A 14773-nucleotide genomic window follows, 5' to 3' on the forward strand; every position below is an offset into this window, starting at 1 on the left:
GGAACAAATGAATCTGGGAACACCCACCCACTTTCCATGCCTTTCTGTAGGTTACCTTCATTCTCTCAGTGGAGGTTACAGGTTTGGGCAGCATGGGATTCATTTAGTTAATTAATTTCACAAATAACACAGTCCATCAATTCTAAGACACAGACTTTAACATCCCTGAGGTCAGCGTACCTCTAACAGCTGCCATTGGCTGCCACTGCCCATGTGTGGATATGTACAAAATCAGGCAGTTAGAGAATAGCTCATCAAGGGGCACCTGGGTGGCTCAGCAGTTGAGTGTCTGCCTTTGGCTCGGTTAAGCCACCCAGATGCCTCAGGTCCTGATCTTAGGGTCCTGGAATCAAGCCCCACATTGGGCTCCATGCCCGAGAGGAGTCTGCTTCTCACTCTGCCTCTGCCCCGCCCCCCACTCATGTTCTCTCTCTCTCTCTCAAATAAAATCCTTTAAAAAAAAAAAGAATAATTACAGACATAAATGACTTAGATGAAAAAATTATTCAAAAGAGACATGCTGGACATGCCTGGGTGGTACAGTTGGTTAAGCATCCAACTCTTGGTTTTGGCTCGGGTCATGATCTCAGGGAGGTAAGCCCAAGCCCCACATTGGCTCCACACTGAGTGCGAGTCTGTTAAAGCTTCTCTCTCTCTCCCTCTGCCCCTCCCTGCATGCTCTCCTTCTCTCTCTACCTCTCTCTCTCAAACAAATAAATAAATCTTAAAAAAAAAAAAGACACTCTAAATGTGAGGAAGTTTCAGAACTACCTCAACCAATTTATCTCACTTATATTTTCCTTGGTGCACATGCACAAGAATGGAATATAACCTACACTGATGTCTAAATAACTCTCAAAGATCTTTCAGTAAGTCTAAAATAAAAGATGTACCTAATAAAGAACACTGTATCATAGTTTGACAGTATTTTTTCTTTTTTAGTGGAACATAAAATAATTGTTTTAAAATTGCTAGCATCTTAGATTATGAAATTGTATTTATTGGGCAGTTACCAGGCACTGGAGACTTATACTAAACAAAACTAGGCCTAAGCTCCCGTGGAGCTCAATCCTTATGACTCTTGAGAACAAAGGGGGCAAAAAAAAAAAAAAGAGAACAAAGGGGACCTATTGCTCAGTAGGCTCCATTTTGAACTATCCAAAGAAAAGTGATTAGCCTGGTATGGATGATGTAGTCACCCCTAGAAAAATATTTGTGAACAGGGAGTATGAAGTTCTATGATTGTTTCAATATGGCTCATGGCCAATCTCTGCACTCAAAGTGAAGTCTACTTCCAGAAAAAGGAAGGAAGGAGCATTGAACAGAAAAAAAAAATTAGTTGTTTCAATGTTCATTTGTCCTACAAGACTATGTGCACAGAGAAGTAGTGTTCTTGTCTACACCAGGCAGGGTCCAATCATGAAAACAGAATTCAAAAGAGGTATTTCAATAGAGGGAATTTAATATAGGAAGTAATTATAAGGTTTGGGGAAGGGCCAGGAAGCCAAATGGGATGGTGGGATGGTGGGCCACCCCAGAGAATAGCAAGAGTTGGACAACTCCAGCCTACTTAAGGCTAGAGGGGAAAATGAGAAGGTGGTATCACCAGAGGCCAGTGTCACTCAGAGATGGAGATGGATCCACCCCCGAGATACTGTTTAAAGCAGAAAACAGTGGGGGTCGGGGCAGAAATCCCCAGGCTTCCCCTTCCTCTCACTTTCCAATCTTCCACTAGAGGCTTTCCCTAGTCACCTTTACTCAGGGGCATTTGACAAAGGAGCCTGCAAAATGAAGTGGATAGAATCAGCTCCCTTCAACATAGAGAACAGGAGAAGGGTGGTGGGGACTGACGGTGAAGGAGGCAGATAAGCAGGCGACGTCTGATCTGTCTCTGTATCTCCAGCACCTAACACAGTACCTGGCTCCCACAGAAGGAAATAACTAAGTACGAAGAGAAACTGAGAATGACCATCCATGGTCATGATAAACGCCAAGGATAGAGATATGGATGGAGCGTTACTGCACTAGAGAGAAGAAAGTAACTTATTCCAAACTGAGTACACAAGGGAGGAGTCACAAAAAGCATGATGAATGAAAAACTGTACAATTAATGAGCAAGGATTTGCCAGCAAAATAAAAAAGGTGAGAGAGTTAGGCCGGCAGGAAAGTTTGCACGCGTTGAAGGCAGAGCACACAAAAGCTTTTCAAGGAATGACAAGACTCAAAGTCAAATTCTATTCAGCGCTTTTTCAGGACCTCTCAATGCGATTATATAGTTTTCCCCTTTTATAATTTACACAATGTATTAAACTGACATATATCCTTATATCAAACCATTCTTAAATTCCTGTCATAAAAATAATGTGGCCAAGAGGCACCTGGGTGGCTCAGTCAGTTGAGTGTCCAACTCTTGGCTCCGGTCTTGATCTCACAGTCATAAGTTTGAGTCCTGTGTTGGGTGACGTGCTGGATGTGCAATTTAGTAAAAAACAAAACAAAACAAAAAAACTATTTGGCCAAAATCTATTACTCTTTTAATTCTACTGAATTTGTTTTGCCTTTTTTTTAAATTAAGATTTTATTTATTTATTCATAAGAGACACAGCGAGAGAGGCAGAGACACAGGCAGAGGGAGAAGCAGGCTCCCTGCCGGGAGTCCGATGAGGGACTCCATCCTGGTACTCTGGGATCACGCCCTGAGCTGAAGGCAGATGCTCAACCACTGAGCCACCCAGGTGTGTCAATTGCCATTTTACTCAGGATCTATGCATATTTATCACACATGATCTTTGGTCTATAGTCTACTTGTGTGGGTTTCCATTGTTCTCTATGAGGGATACTTTAACTTTGTGAAATTATTTGGAGAACTTTCTATGTTTTCATATTTTCTGGCATATTTTAATAGCAGTAGAATTGTCACCTTCAACCTTAAGCATTTGTGATTCTGCCTGTGGGTTTTGAACTCAATCCTTTTCTTGTCACTCCTGCTACCCACTTTCTGGTTGTGTGGCACCCCTGCTACATCTATCCCAACTCCCTCCTTCCTTGTACCACAAAATCCTGGTCTTTCCCTCCATCTATAGTAAATTAAACACTCAAGGCCCTTGCCCCTGTCCCACCTAATTCCTTTTCCCCCTTTATTTTAGATCTCTTCTCCTTAAGTCTTGCCTGATATGCTCTGTCTCACACCTCATGCCCAATTTGGTGCCCACCTGGTCCTGGCCTATTATCTTCTTGGGTAATTGCTCACTCATCTGTCTCTCCACCCCAACATTATGCTTAATAACTGATTTGTTCCTTATCCATCACTATAATCTTAGCACTGGCACACAGTAGAACTTACTATATAGCAATTAAGTAAATGCTATAGACATGCACCTCAGAGACAAGAGAAGGAGGAAAAAAATAAGTTGGCAAACTATAGTCTGTGGGCCAAATGAATAGAACATATCACTTATTGTCTCTAGCTGGTTTTGACTATAAGGGCAGAGTTGAGTCTTTATGAGAGAGACTGTCTGACCCTAGAAGTCATAAAATATTCACTGTCTGGCTCTTTATAGAAAAAGTTTTCAAACCCCTGGTTTAGAGCTTCCACTCATGCAGACTCCACTGAGCTATGTGGCCTTTTTTGCATCAAAATAAGAGACAATCCAGAAAGGGATGAAAAGGATGAGTTATTATTGCTCTAAGAGGGTGGGCACACTCAGTCTGTTTTCTCTTACCATACTGATATCCATTCAATGTCGAGATACAACGACTGTTGTCCTTGCAACAGTCCACTTGACCTAAGTGGACTAAGTCCACTTGACCCCATAATCATACTCATCTAACATCTTCATGAATGTCAGCAACAGCTTGTTTATTTCCAAGTTATCACTTTATATTCAATAGGGGCTGGCCATAAACCCCAACAACTACAGAAATCAGGAGGTCAATAGAATGAATGGGATCAGCCGGTCAGAGACAGCTTATGTTGTAGCTAAAGGAGGAACCTAGCAGTCTGTTACTTTAGACAACGATGAAATACTATTTACTCAGCAGGGGCTAGAGATAATGGATTTTTATGTGAAATGTCTTGATTATTAAAGTGCTATCAACTAACACATCAAAAGGTAAAACTGGGGATCCCTGGGTGGCTCAGCAGTTTAGAGCCTGCCTTCGGCCCACGGCGTGATCCTGGGGTCTCGGGGTCCCTGCATGAAGCCTGCTTTTCGGGCTCCCTGCATGAAGCCTGCTTCTCCCTCTCCCTCTGCCTATGTCTCTGTGTCTCTCATGAATAAGTAAATAAAATGTTAAAAAAAAAAAAGGTAAAACTAAAATCCTATGCACTGCTGAGGAAAGGTAGGTGGTGTAGACACACTGAAGATTGACTTGGCAGGACTTGGTTCTAATAACCACAGGCACATATTATGACCAAAAAATCCTGCTCCTGTGTCTAAATCCCAATAGATTCTCAAATAGACCATATGGGAGACATGTACAAGAGTTCCATTCAGCATCATCTGAAGTGTCTGGGGGTAGGGACTGATGTCTGTGTGTCCATCACCAGATGAGAGAAAGGGAAATAGTAGTGGATATGCAGATCAGATAATCACACAGCAATAGGGACAGGACATAAAAATATAGGGTGAATGATAACACTATGACAGAGAACAAGAACTATAACATGACACCATTTGTGTAAATGAAAAACACATGCACACAAAGCAGTACACATTTTTAAGGATACATACAACAAAAGCACGTATATTAAACACGTTAGCATAGTTTGCTATGGGCAGTGGCGGGTGGGAGAGAATAAATATGGGGTACACAGCATAGAAAGGAATGAATGAATGAATGAATGAATGAGTACACAAGACTAGAGAGGGGCTTGCATGGATCAATGATGATAATGTGCTAAGAATGAGATTATGATTAATCATTTCCCACACCTGAGGTCTAAAAACATGGGGAGAGGAAGGAAACAAGTTTACAACCAGACACATCCCATAGGGCTAGGTAGAAAAAAATGGTTTGGAAATCTGAGCCCTCACGCAGGTTTAGTGACCTCAAAAAACCTCTCGAACAAAAACCTTTAATTATACCATCTGCTGCTCAGGGAGACAAAACTCAGACAGAGGATCCGAGCAATTAATGCCAGCTTGGTGTTTTACGCCAGTATCGTCGTCACAGAACAAAAATCAGCCACAAGTAAAGCAGGGGACAGACAGAATGAGGAGGACATGGTTTCCTACTTTCCTGTAGCTGTTCCCTCAACAAGCCTTATGAGGCACCAACTGTAAGCATTTCACCCTACTAGAGAGGCAGGGCTAACATAACTAAATAAGAGCTGCTGTTTGGTCCTCAGGGAATTCTCAGTGGGGGAATTAAATTCAGATTCAAAGGGTGAAGCCACAAAACCATCTAAGACAACCACTGAAGAGAAGTGATGAAATGCTCCACAAGCGGAGCCATGGCCAGTGTTTGGTGAACAGAGGCTGACACAGACTGGGGTGATCAGAATGGTTCTGTGAAGTAGGTGTATATTAAGCAGCAGATGGCTGTGTTCAATGATAAGCCACCTGTCATCTTGAAGTGACTAAAGACCAGTAAGGGAAAAAAATAATTTAAAATAGCTGAGTGGTTCCCCCATGCTCTGCCACTGATATCCTTTAAAAGCTGCTTGGCATGCTGTACTTTGGCTTCTTCCAAAGTCAGCAAACAGGGATTTACTCATTGTTTTCGTCTTAATATTTAAAAATGTTGCTCCCTCCTCAGAAAGGGCAAAAAACACTTGATAATCTGGCAGAGGGAAGCCATTTCCAGGTATGGTATCCATCTTTTTCCGTGGAAGCTAGGAGGGAAATTTTGCAGAAAGGAATTAACATAGCAGGCTTGATACTGCAATCTCAGAAAGTTCCTGCTTGCAAGATTAGTCCTTGGCTGACATCAGGGAACTTAGGTTTGGGGCAGGGGCTGGAAGTGGGGGTAGTTCCCAACATTTGCAAAACTGATAAGAGTCTGTCCCACTGGCTTCAACTGTTTGTACAAACACCGTGGTTCACGCTGAACACCTGCCTTCCTGGGAGTCTGAAGTTTTGAAATGTGCTAGGCAGAGGGTCCCTAAATGATGAGCCCCCAGTAAAAGCCATGGGCTCTGAGTCCCTAGTGAGCTTCCCAGGCAGATAGCATGACACACATGCTGTCACAACTCACCCTGGGGGAATTAAACGTGTCCTGTGACTCCACTGGGAGAGGACTCCTGGAAGCTAGTGTTGTCTGGACTTGGTGCGGTGCACCTCTTCCCTTTGCTGATTTTGCTTTGTATCCTTTCAATGTAATACATCACAGACATGGGTAGGACAATATGCTGAGTCTGTGAAACCTGTAAATCACCAAATCTGGGGATGGTCTTGCAGACCTCTGACATACAGATAAATTCTAAATAAAAGATAATATTGGAGATTGGGCTAAGATAATGGACTAAACACATACTTCTGTTTTCTGGGGGGCCTAAAATTCTATGGAATGGCAAAAACATTATTTTAACAATATTAAATCAGTAAGAGGGTGCCTGAGTGGCTCAGTCAGTTAAGTGTTTCTACCTTTGGCTGAGGTTGTGATATCAGGCTCCTGGGATGGAGCCCCACATCTCTCTGCTCAGCAGGGAGTCTGCTCCTCCCTCTCCCTCTGACACTCCCCATGCTTGTGCAAGCTCTCCCTCAAATAAATAAATGAAATCTTAAAAATAAAAAACAAAAGAATATTAAATCAGTAAGAGACCTTGACAAAAAGAAACTGTGCCACTGGGTAACTAGAACATCTAAGAAATTTCTGAAAGGCAGAGAGTACTCAGAATTAGCTTGCCTGAGCAAAGCACAGCCCCATGCATGCCTGAGAGGAGGCTGTCATGCAGTGGAAAATGATAAGGGGCTTCAAGGCTCTGAGTCTTCAGAGAGAAAGAGAGGCAGGGATGGAATATGACAACCTGATGGACTGGGGAACTGCAGTCAGAATGGCCTGGAGTACTGGACCCCTCCCCACATACACTGAGCCACCCACAACAAATGCCCACTCACTTGGAATATACATGCTACTCGGTAGCTCAGTGCAACTCTTCAGCAATCACCAGCAATCACAATAGCACAGGCAGGAAAACGGGAGTCCTCAAACTCAAAGATGATCATCAGAGGAAGAGTCTCCAAGTTTTTATTCAACATCACAAAATGGGAACATCAAGTCAATAAAAGATATACCTAAGGAAAGAGAGTTAGTAGAGCACATGGGAGAAATTATTAGACACCCCTGGGAAGATTTGAGGGGACACTCTAACTAGGAAAGCAAGCAGCTGAGAGGTGAAGATCTCTACATCGTGAAATAAAAAAGCAGGGTGAAGGGCAGTACATGGACTAATGCTATTATCTGTGCAAGAAAAAAAAAGAGGAGGGATTAAGAATTGAATTCATACTTAATTGTATTTGCATAAAGAGACTTCGGAGGGACATATATGAAACTAATAACGTGGCTACCTGCTTGTGGCATAAGGGAGAAGTAGGCAGATGGGGGAAGGGATAGAGGCATAGCTTTTTTTCACTATGCTTTTTTTCACTCACAGCTTTTTTTTTTAAAATTTTTATTTATTTATGATAGTCACACAGAGAGAGAGAGAGAGAGGCAGAGACATAGGCAGAGGAAGAAGCAAGCTCCATGCACCGGGAGCCCGACGTGGGATTCGATCCCCACGTGGGATTCGATCCCGACGTGGGATTCGATCCTGGGTCTCCAGGATCGCGCCCTGGGCCAAAGGCAGGCGCCAAACCGCTGCTCCACCCAGGGATCCCAACTCATAACTTTTTTTTTTTTTAAAGGTTTTATTTATTTATTCATGATAGACAGAGGCAGAGACACAGGCAGAGGGAGAAGCAGGCTCCATGCCTGGGAGCCTGATGTGGGATTCGATCCCTGGTCTCCAGGATCGCGCCCTGGGCCAAAGGCAGGCGCTAAACCGCTGCGCCACCCAGGGATCCCCCAACTCATAGCTTTTTAATACAGTATGAGTTTTGAACACTGAATATGTTCTCTATTCTAAAAACTAAATTTTATAAAGTAGAGATCTTGAAAGTTAAATGTATGATAATCAACATTGATGGACCGGAGAGTTGATTGGACAAAGCCAAGCACTAGATTAGTGAACAGGAAAGTCCAAGTAAGGAAGCTCCCAAAATGCAGCCCATAAAGATAAGAAGGCAGATCATTTGAGAAGAAAGGCCAGAAACATAAAAGATAAATTGCAAAATTCTGATAACTATTTAATAGTAATTCCAGAAAAAGAAAATAAAGAAATGGAGGCAAGGAAATATTCAAAGAGAAACTTCTCCCATGTAATAGAAATGCATTAATCTTTGGAAAGAAAGGGACCACCAGGCAGTGAGCAGGGAGAAAAAGAGAATGATCCCTGGACCAATAGTGAAATATTTGAACACCAAGGAAAAAGAAAAAAATGGTAGAGCTTCAAAGAAAATAAATAGGTTGGGCAGCCCAGGTGGCTCAGCGGTTTAGCGCCGCCTTCAGCCCAGGGTGTGATCCTGGAGACCTGGGATCAGCCCCACGTCAGTCTCCCTGCATGGAGCCTGCTTCTCCCTCTGCCTGTGTCTCTGCCTCCCTCTCTCTCTCTCTGTGTCTCTCATGAATAAATAAATAAAATCTTAAAAAAAAAAAAAAAAGAAAAGAAATAGGTTAACCATAAAGAAACAGAAATCAGACTGCAGAAACTTCTCATCAACCATATTAGATAGCAGCAGATAATGAAGAATTATTTTCAAAATGCAGAAATTTTTTAAAAAATATTTTATTTTTTTGAGAGAGAGCGAGAGCACGAATGTGGGAAAGGGGGAAAAGGCAGAGGAAGAGGGAGAAGCAGACTCCCCGCTGAGCAGGGAGCCAGCACCAGACTTTGTCCCAGGACCCCGAGATCATGACCTGAGTTGAAGGTAGATGCTTAACTGACTGAGCTACCCAAGTGCCCCAAAATGCAGAGGTTTTTAAGCCAGAATCCAATCCTCAGTCAACTGTACTTATGCAGAAAAGCAAAGTAAAAAATATTCTAAACATGCAAGGGCTCAGAAAGTTTACCATCCACAAAATCTCAAGGGGAAAAAAATTCCTTGAGGACTCATTTAACCAATAATAAATCCAAGTAGTAGAAAAACAAGAGATAAAAGAACCAATGATAAGCAAATAACTGGCAAAACTTACAAGTGATGAACAAATAATCAGTAAAACATAACTGTTTATGTGTAATGTACAAAAGCTCCAAATTCCATATGATTGTAATGTGAGACAGAATTAAAGTCATGTTAGGGACACCTGGGTGGCTCAGTGGTGGAGCGTCTGCCTTGGGCTCAGGTAGTGATCCCAGGGTCCTCGGAATCCTCCCTGTGGGAAACCTGCTTCTCCCTATGTCTCTGCCTCTCTCTCTGTGTGTCTCTCATGAATAAATAAATAAAATCTTAAAAAAAAAATTAAACGTCATATTAAGGTTCATTCTTGCTCTACTCACGAAGAATTCATATATGCAGATTATCTTTAAACATCAAGAGAAAAAAATGTTTAGACATTGTGAAAATGTAAGGGTAACAAAAGAGCTCAATTTCATTTATCATTAGGGAAATAAATCAAAACCACAATGTGATACCCACCAGGATGACTAAAATGGAAAAGACAGAAGTTACCAAGAGGTGGCAAGGATGTGCAGCAACCACATACCCTTCTCAGGTACCTACTATTGGAAACTATCAGTATTTACTTAAACCTTATGTACACACCATGACCAAGCAATTCCCCTCCTAGATATATACTCGACAGAAATGCATACATTCATTCAACAAAAGACATGTACTAGAATGTTCATACAGCACTATTCATGATATCTCCAAACTGCAAACAACCCAAATGTCAAGCATGTGAAATGGATATCTATGTTGTGCTTATACACACAATGGAATATATACAGCAATGAGAGTGGACGAACCATAACTACGCTCAGGAATATAGACGAACCACACAACTGTAATGTTGATGGAAAGAAACTGAACATAAAAGAGTACATACTGTATAATTCTATTGACATAAAGTACGAAAACAGGTAAAACTAATCTGTGGTGTTAGGATAATGACTAGTCAAGATAGTGGTTATCTTTGGTGGTGGACCACATGAGGGCAGATTCTAGAGTGTTGACAAGGTTGTTTCCTGTTTGGAGTGCTGAGTACATGTGTGTTCACCCTGTCAAAATTCATACAGCTATACACTTATTATTGTGTAACTTTATACATTTATGTTGTACCTCCATAAAAAATTGCCTCCAAATTTAAAGGTACCTACCACAAAGTAGAAATAATCTCTGTAATTTCCATGTCTTGAGAAAAATAACACAGAATACGAAAAATTCAGTCAATCCAACAAAAAGAAAGGGATGGTGGCTGCCAGGAAATAAGCAGAAGAAATAGAAAACATAAAATAAGATGGCAGGAAGCAGCCCCCAAATATCAATAATTGAAATAAATATAAATGGGTTAAAGCTGCCTACTGAAAGGCAAAGATTTCACACCCATTATGATAGATGCTGTCAACAAAACAAAACAAAACAAAAAAACACCAGAAAATAACAAGTGTTGGAGACAAGGGGGAGACATTGGAACCCTTGTGCACTGTTGGTTAGGAATGTAAAATGGTGCAGCTGCTGTGAAGAATAGTTTGGCACTTTCCTGAAAAGTGAAATATAGGGGATCCCTGGGTGGCTCAGCGGTTTAGCGCCTGCCTTTGGCCCAGGGCGCGATCCTGAAGTCCCGGGATCGAGTCCCATGCCGGCCTCCGGCATGGAGCCTGCTTCTCCCTCCTCCTGTGTCTCTCTCTATCATGAATAAATAAATTGAAAAAAATTATTTTTAAAAAAGTGAAATATAGAGTTACCATATGACTCACAATTCCGCTTCTGGGTATATGCCCAAAAGCATTGAAAGCAGGGTTGCAAAGAGATATTTGTACACCCATAATCATAGCAGCATCATTCACAACAGCTAAAATATGGAAGCAACAGAGAAATGTAATGCTAAGCAAAATGTGGTATATAGGGGCACCTATCTAGGTAGCTAAGTCAGTTAAGCATCTGTCTTCAGCTCAGGTCACGATCCCAGGGTCCTGGGATCAAGCTCCAAGTTAGGCTCTCTGCTCAGCAAAGAATCTGTTTCTCCTTCTCCCTCTGTTTCCTCTTCCTTCTCATGTTCTTTCTCTCTCAAATGAATAAAACCTCTTTTTAAAATGTGGTATATGTAGGCAATGGAATATTAGCCTGAAAAAGGAAGAAAATTGTGACACATACTAGGACACCAAATGACCTTAGGACATTATGCTAAGTGGAATAAGCCAGTCACAAAAGGACAAATACTATATGAGGTACTTTATGGGGTATTTATATGAAGTTCCTAGGACAGGAAAACTCATAAAGATAGAAAGGAGGGTGCTGGTTACCAGGAGCTGCGGGGAGGAGAGAATGGATAGTTGCTGTTTAATGGGTAGAGAGTCTCAATTTTGCAAGATGAAAACGTTCTGGAAATTGGTTGCACAATAATGTGAATATACTTATAGTTTTTTAATAGTTCACTAGTATGTGAACTGTATGCTTAAAATATTAGAGAGTAAATTTTATATGTATTTCACCATAATTTTTAAAAAACACAAACAGTAAGTAATAAAGCAAAATCTAGTAGAAGCTAATCACAAGAGTAACAACTGAAACATAGAAAATTGAAAATAAATGAATATAAAAAGATAAGCCAGATAAGTACTCACAAAAATAAAGCAGATGTAGCAATATTAATATCAGGCACAACAGAATCAAAAGCAAAGACAATTAAATAAAATAGATGACTATTTATTCCCAAAAGGTACAAGAAAACATAAGAATTGTAAAGCTTTAAAGTGTCTAAAAGCTTAGCTTCAAAACTGCATGTAAATATATAGACAATGTTTATGGGTGGCCAGTAAACATAACATATTGCAAAAACAAATAGAAATAAAACAAAAGAAACACACTGTGAATCATTGTGAAAATCTTTCATGCAAGTCTCAGAATCAACAGGTCAAACAGGAAAAATAAGGAGACAGAGTACATAATTTTTAATTAATAATTTGAGGTAAATCTATAATTTTGCACTGGGAAATGTCACAAAAACCGACAGTTCATTAGATAACTCATTTGCTTTTTTCTCTTTCTTTCAATGACGTGCTGGAACAGAGATCCCAAAGACTTCCAGCCACAAAACTTCTTTAAAAACTGCTAGAGGGACGCCTGGTGGCTCAGCGGTTCAGCGCCTGCCTTTGGCTCAGGGCGTGATCCTGGAGTCCTGGGATGGAATCCCACATCGGGCTCCCTGCGTGGAGCCTACTTCTCCCCCGCCTGTGTCTCTGCCTCCCTCCTTCTGTGTCTCTCATGAATAAATAAATAAAACCTTAAAAAAAAAAAAAGGAAAAGGCACACACACAAAAGTTGAACAAGACAGGGACCATACCATAGATGTGGAAGAGCTATTTGCGTACAACAGAAGACTATATACAACATTATGCTAACACATATTAAATTTCAATAATGTTAATGATTTTCCAAGAAGATGTAAATATTCCAAGAAGATTTGTAAATATTTCCAAGAAGATGTCAATATTAGATTGACTTTGGAGAAACAGAAAACCTGAGAAGAATCAATGATCATGGAAAAAAACAGAAAAGATCATTAAGTACTGATATCAAACTTCTTTAAAAATATTATTGCCAGCAGCCCAGGCAGCCTGCAGTCAGATTCTGCCAAACTTCAAGGAACAGATAATTCTTCTGTTCCAGAGCATAGAACACAATGAAAAGTTTCCCATCTGAATCAGTGAGGACAGCCTAAAGCTAATTATGAACCAGGACCCCCCAAAAAGGGGGCAGGAGGGACAATATACCAATCTCACTTATAAATATAAATACCAAAACTCTAATTAAATGTTAGCTCATTAAACCTACCGAACCTAAAAGTGAATTTTATTTTATCCTAGGATTTTAAACACAGAAAATCTAGCAGTATCATCCCTTCTGTTACCTATTTTAAGAAGAAATTTATGCGGTCCTATCAATACATGCCATACAAAAGCACTTGGGGGAAAAAAATAAAGCGCCCTCCCAACTTTTTAAACTCTTAGTACTTAGGCATAAACGAAATTTTTACTTCATATGATAAAAATATACTTAGTGAAGATCCCATGGGAGCATTCCTCTAAAACCAAGTCCAAAATAGTCAACACTGTAGAGAGGATGGTTAATGGGAGATAAATAAAAAGTACAAACATTCCTAAGAGACATCTGCTGCGCCTTAACAGATGATGATATTATTTACCTAGAACAGCCAAACAAATCAACTGAAATACTATTAAAACTGATAAAGTACAAAGGTTCAGCTTCAGATCTAGCCTTAGCTGCCAAATGTGCTTGCTTTGAGAGTTACTCATGCAAAGCCTTTTTCTGTAGCATAAGAAATGAGGGTTGACGAACTTTTGCTCCTTCTCTCCTCTCCCATCTTAAACATTGAAATACCGTCGTGTTTGAAACTGGATAACAAAAATCTTCTCAAACCTAAATGAGTCCTGAAGGGTTGAGCTGTGACGCTAACTCAAAAACACTTTATCTCCTGCCTCCAGCTACCGCAGCTGCTAATGGATAAGCATGTCAACCAGTCCAACATAATTCTTCCGATAGAGGGCAAGGAAGAGCACCTTCACAGTAATATTTTTTTCAAACCTTATACTGCTTATTATGTAAACTTGCTTGCTGGAGATTGCAGCTCTCACAAAATAAAAATAAGATATTTGGGGTCACACTTCCTTTAAAAAAATAGTAAGGATACACAACTGGTTTTATTTCAAAGACACTGGGGAAGGAGGATGTGTCTGTTGCACTCCTGGCAGGCTCCGCATCACCGGCCACCCCTAAGCATCCGAACGGTCCCCCGGGGCTCGGCAGGTGCACTGCGCTGTGGCCCCGCCAGCCGACCCGGGAGACGCGCGGCCAGCGCCTTCCCGGGTCACCCCAGGACAACAGGGGGCCGGAGCTCTGTGGACGCGGAGGGCGGCCAAGGGTTACTCGGTCCCCGACACACACAGCTGAGAAGAGCACGAGGGAGGCTGCGGGAGGCTCCGGGGCCCCGGGGAGCCCCGTCGGGCGTGCCCCCGCACCTGTCCCACCCCGGCGAGGGCTGGGGGCGCCTCTCAGGGCCGCAGTCCTCGGGAGTCAGCTGGCCCTCGGTCCCGGGCTCCTGCGCCAGCCCCCGGGGCCCGGCGGGGAGGGGGGCGGCCCCCTGCCGCGGCCACCTGCGGCACCGCTCCCGCCGCTCCCGGGCTGGGTGGGCAGGACAGGGTAGACGTCCGTCCCGGGCTGGGGGCGGGACCCGCCGGGCGGAGGGGAACCGGGGCCACCGCGGCGACAACGGCAGCAGTGCGCCTTCCCTCTCAGACGGACGGTCCTGCGCCCCCGCTCCCGGACCCTCGGACCTCAGGGCTCGCCCGCTCGACCGGGAAGACGACGCGGCGGAGGCGCAAAGGAGACGACGACCAGCATCGCTCCTACTCACCCGCCCCGCTCGCTCCCGCCGCGCCGCCGCCGCAGCCCGCAGCAGCCGCGGCTCCCCGCGCTCACCGATGCTCCGCGAAAGGTTCCCGGGATCCTACCCGCTCCTCCCGGAGCCGCCTGCAGGGGGCGGGCGC

The 14773-nt window shown here is 42.7% G+C and overlaps 1 protein-coding gene across 2 annotated transcripts in view; it reads right to left on the reverse strand.

Moving 5' to 3' along the window:
• Positions 1-14773, reverse strand: part of SPECC1 (sperm antigen with calponin homology and coiled-coil domains 1) — a 279082-nt gene extending 264309 nt beyond the window's left edge. The window contains exon 1 of one of the 2 annotated variants that reach the window (XM_026005582.2): positions 14641-14773. The gene's annotated coding sequence lies outside the window, so the exon portion shown is untranslated. The remainder of the gene's footprint in view (positions 1-14640) is intronic. The other variant, XM_026005583.2, reaches the window with a different exon arrangement.

This window comes from Vulpes vulpes, chromosome 12, assembly GCF_048418805.1.
Source record: "Vulpes vulpes isolate BD-2025 chromosome 12, VulVul3, whole genome shotgun sequence".
In the NCBI taxonomy this organism is placed as follows: domain Eukaryota; kingdom Metazoa; phylum Chordata; class Mammalia; order Carnivora; family Canidae; genus Vulpes; species Vulpes vulpes.